The following is a 5,000-nucleotide window of genomic DNA, read 5'->3' on the forward strand; positions in this document are numbered from 1 at the left end:
TGCCAGCCAAACCAGGTACATTTGTACATGTCACTGTACATTATTGTGGGATGTGCACATCCCAGGCAATGTCCATGTTAAGGATTATCAAGTGCAGACATGGCATGCATTGCAAAGCTATGACCATACACAATAGTAACCAGGATGTCAGGACAGTTCATGCAATACCCATCTGTGTGGGATATCGCAGACACTACACCCTTGTACCACACTGCACACCATTGTCAGGTGGCGTGATGCCAAGGATTACCCCTCACCTAGCCTTGTACAACTATCTTGCACAGCCAACCACTACACACCCATGAAGCTATGCACATATGCATGTCAGTACTGGCACCTTGTGTCTGTGTGTAGGGTATGATGTTCCCAACCACAGTCACACCCAGTATATCCCATTGGCATACCAACTGATGTCAGATACGTTCACATGCCCCAGCCCATAGAACCTCCGGATATCCCTTGCGGTGCATGTAGTACATGTGCATTACTGCAGTGTGGCAAACTAAGTAGTTAGGAAGTGTATTTGTGGGCCTAGCAAAGTGTGTCAATGTGAGTCCATTACAGAGTGTGGTTGTGTTGACAATGACATCCGTTCATGTGGATATCCATGTGTGCTACACCTAATGTATGTCTACTATATCTCTGTTGCAGATGTCGCTCACCAGCACACATATATGTTTTTACAGCACACCAACATGTCAGCTTTGTGGCACAAGGAGTAACTGCATGCACTTGTAATAGTAATGGCTAGTCAGTCAGGGGTTTGAACTCCTGTACTGGTAGGTGTGTGACAGACGATGCTTAGGTTTTAGTCTCCAAGCCCTTCTCTGATGTACTTTGCCTCTGTCTGTCCCTCCCACACACTGTCTGGTGGATGTGGAGTTGTACACCTGCTCAGCAGCAGCTTGTGTTTTGTAAGTGATAGTCATGATCAGGAGATGGCCTCTGCACCTATTGCAGTCCTCCTCTAGCTGATTGCATGTGGAACAGCTGTGATGATGTTCCCATAGCTAATCGCATGGAAACACAGTACAATATCTAGGAACATCATGTTGCTGTTTGCCCATGACAGTCACTGTGAGTGGTACCTGGATCTGGTATTTGGTAAACGGCATCACAGATGATATCTGGATGTTCCTCAAACAGCATACACAATGGGAAATAGCCTAAAGACAGCAGGGTGATGTGCCAGACATGACTAGAGCATGTAAGTGTAGCTATGCTTCATTGAGACTACTGCCAGTTTAACAAGTTGTGCGTGGTAATGGATATTCTGTATGTTTTAAGACTGACAAGACAGTGCTCTGTTTGTGAGGGACCCCCAACTGTAGGGCTATCTGTGGACTGGCCAGTGTGTGGAACCATTTGTTTCCTGTGTTACTCACTGAACACACATCTGTGAACTTCAGGAGCATAGTGTGAGGATTGCAGTAAGTACATGGTGATAGTGATGAGTTACTGCCATTGCATCCCTGATTGGACATATGTCACATGAAACAGTGGTATGACAGACACTGCCTGAGGTTCTCAGTGACATTCCAATAATGGGCCACTGTTCATAGCTGCAGTCACAAGTCTTCTACACTTTGTGCAGATGTCATGCAGTATATATGCATGTGTTGTGCTCCCTCTGCAAATGTATAACATCTGTTGTGTTGGGTTGATGGTCATATCTATGCATGCTGTTATAAGTAATCCTGAATGCTGTTGATTATTACTAAGCCATATCTGTATGGGTTTGGAGGTCCCGGCAGAACCTCCTGTCCCACTTCAGCTGGCCATGGCACCGGGCACCAGCACATCTGGGGCCCAGCCTTGGACCTCCACCTCTGTTGGCTCTGCACCACCTTCTGGTGGAACCGCCACTGAGGATGGGGCTTGTCCCCCCTGGGAGCAGGTCCAGACAGGAACATGTCTGCTGTCATACAGTCCCGGATGTGGTGCTTAGGGGGCTCAATAAGGGGTTTTGAGGCCAGATACGCTAGCTTGAGTGTCACATTTACAGGGTGAGCCTGCCCCTCCTAGACAGCCCCCAGCACTGCCACCTTTGTGACTGTTTTGGTGCAGTGGTGACTGCCCATGGCTGGGGACCTCCATCCCACTGTTTCCATCTGGGGGCTCATGGGCTTATGACTGCCGAACACCCCTCCCCATCCAAGGTGTATCCCCCTCACATGTGTCACATACTGACCCTGTAAGCTGTCTTGTCTGTCATCCTACACAACCTATCCTCCATGAGCATACCTACTCTCCTTCCCCCACATCCCACTCTCACCATACAGAAACAAAATGCCAATCAGTTCCTAGGACAACATTTGCCCCATACATAGCTGTCCATTTCACACATGTGTCCACTGGACACATGTAATCCTTTTAATATGCATCACAACATACTCCAGTTGTCCTCACCCCTGTCTCTCAGGCACACGATCCTGGTATGCACATGACTCCTAAAGGTTCCAGGTACACGTGATGCAGATGATTCCATTGTACTCACAACACTACCGGTCCCTCTATGGTTACCCCGTTTACCTTTTTCATGATGATGATGTCGCACACAGCACCTTGCACCAGTACTGTTCTCACATAATGATTGGACAGGAACTGTTGTGTTAATGTAAATAAATTGTGATGTATCTGGCCAATCTACAAATGTTTGCGTGTATTAAGACACGTCTGTCTCTGGGAGTCTTGATATTACATAGGACAACACCACTACATAATACAGGCATTGCTAGTGTTTCCCTTTTCATTCCTTTGTTATGTTTTGTTGTCACATGGGATGTTCTTGACATTTTTATATATATGTATGTATCTATATCTGGACATAAACACACACACATACATCTACATGATGGAATACATTTCTGATACTGTTGAATGACTGCACTGGATGATATGTTTGTGATAAGATCTGATATGTGTATATCTGCCATGGCTTAGTGGAAAATCAAAATAGCTGTGTGTGCCGGGTGCTGGTTTTGAGCCTTGCAGAGGCCATTTATTTTGTTGCTGGGCAGAACAAGGCCGTTGGATATGGAGTGATAAAGGCACATTAAAGCAGTTGTGAGCATGTGTGCATGGGTTTGCACGGAGCTAAGCAATGCTAACCTCTGGTTACAGTTTCTTACAATCAGTTAGCCTCTACATTGCTTCACCAGTGTAATACCTGCATACTGGCGAACAAACAGGCTTACACCCGCTTGCTCCCACACATGCAAATGCACTGAATTTGGTGTTTGCATCTGACACTCACACCCCTGGGTGGGAGTGAGGACTACGATATTAACTTGTGATGCCTATTACATCGGATTACATGCCTACAGTATCAGGAATGGCTGCCCATTAGGTGAAAGCATGCCATTCGACTGTACGGAATCCATGGCCTGTCCAGAGTTTGATTCATATTACTGGTGTGTTCCTCTTACAATCTGCACCTGTCTGGCTAATACATGGGAACTGACACTCTTTAATAGAAACAAGTAATTGGGATTTGGAACCGACATCCTTCAGCCGAGTCATGCTACTGCATACCTAATATTCTATCATATTTCTAAGGTTGTCAGTGGAATATGTGCTTTCTGTCCCTATCAGAACTCTCATACAATTGGGGAGAAATACCAACTGAATCAGGGACATGTCATAACAACATCAGGGACACATTTAAATTATTAGTGCTATTAACCTGATGCATTGACAGTTTCAGAGCATATGAATTCATTCACATTTTCTGAGGTAAATGATGTTTATAACTCTTAATTGTTGTCATTATTCATTACGTGCAATTCACCACCTTTCCTCCAAAAGTCATTAGTTTTAGGAGTGATTAAGTGGGACAGAGTTAGAAATTGAGTCGAAATCAGGGACGTCCCTGAAAATCGGGTACAGTTCAGAGGTATGGTCCCTATTTGTTCCCCCAATAGTTTATGTCCTGTCCAGTGGATTTGCTCTTAGGGGTTGAGCGGTATGGGCATCAGCTTTGCCCATTTCAGAATATTACTTACATCCCCGGGGCGGTCCTAATACGACTATGCCAGCCAACACCTGCATGCCTAGGCCCATAATTGCATACCCATAGTTTCTCCACCTGCCCCTCCTCTGCAGCACTCATCCTTACTGTGGGTGCAGGTGGGGTATAAACACACCACTATACACTGCCCACTCTCCGTGTGTTGGGACACATGTCATACGTTGTGTTGACCCATGGGTTATCAGGATTGTACAACCTACTGATCCATGTACATCTGCAGCCTGGTTTGATGAATCATTACTGGGACTGACTCTGATGATCATTAATTTTTGGGTGTCCCACAAGAGACATCAATGTCTATTTTTCAAGTATAGACCTGGCAGGTCTCTCCCACTGGTAATATCCTGCAGGTGGTCTGGGAAGCAGTGGTGAGCTTACTTTTATTGTGTGCCTGTATGTCTCACTGGCCTAGCTGGGGGGTGGGGTTGATGGGGTGTTACACATTTGTTTATTGGACCCCTCACCCCCATATGCACGGCCGGTGAACATATGTAACTCGTAACTGCTGTATCATATCCTAGCTATATACATGTGTATATTTACAGTTTTATATATATACATTACTATATACAGATATATCTGTATATGTAGGCATATATGTATATATTTATATATTGCTGTCTATATATATATATCTAACAACATATGGGTCTATGGGAGTCTGCATATGTATATATCTATATGTGGGTATGTATATGTATTCTGTCTCTGTATGTATACATTTGTACTATGGAGAGGGAGAGGCTTATCTCTATCTCTATGTCGCTATGCGTAGATATACACACACATACCTCTACATATATACATCTACATCTGGTTATTCCGTTCCTTGCTATATAGATTACCCTTTGCTGCAGTGGAACTCGTAGTGGGTGTGGCTGCTCATTGGGCTATGCCTCTGCCCAATGAACACATGCCTCTGCCCAATGAACACATTTGCTTTACATCCCTGGGGCTGTCCATATAGGCC

Source organism: Protopterus annectens, chromosome 9.part0, assembly GCF_019279795.1.
Source record: "Protopterus annectens isolate FY-2018-M chromosome 9.part0, PAN1.0, whole genome shotgun sequence".
In the NCBI taxonomy this organism is placed as follows: Eukaryota; Metazoa; Chordata; order Ceratodontiformes; family Protopteridae; genus Protopterus; species Protopterus annectens.